A 235-nucleotide genomic window follows, 5' to 3' on the forward strand; every position below is an offset into this window, starting at 1 on the left:
CTTAATCAGCATTGAAAATAATCTGGACGTACGTTTTGGTCCTCTGGAGTCCATTGAAAAAAATTTCTGAAGAACAAGAATCAATTTGATGGTGATTTATCTTGTTGTATTGTATTCGACACTCTCAGGTGATATATTGGAGACACTGAAAACAAATGGGTACAGCCCGACCGTCAATAAGGTCTCTACTCACTATACTCTCATCAGGCCTCTTATTTTCCGCTTTGCATGTATT

Source organism: Capsella rubella, unplaced genomic scaffold, assembly GCF_000375325.1.
Source record: "Capsella rubella cultivar Monte Gargano unplaced genomic scaffold, Caprub1_0 scaffold_127, whole genome shotgun sequence".
NCBI lineage: Eukaryota > Viridiplantae > Streptophyta > Magnoliopsida > Brassicales > Brassicaceae > Capsella > Capsella rubella.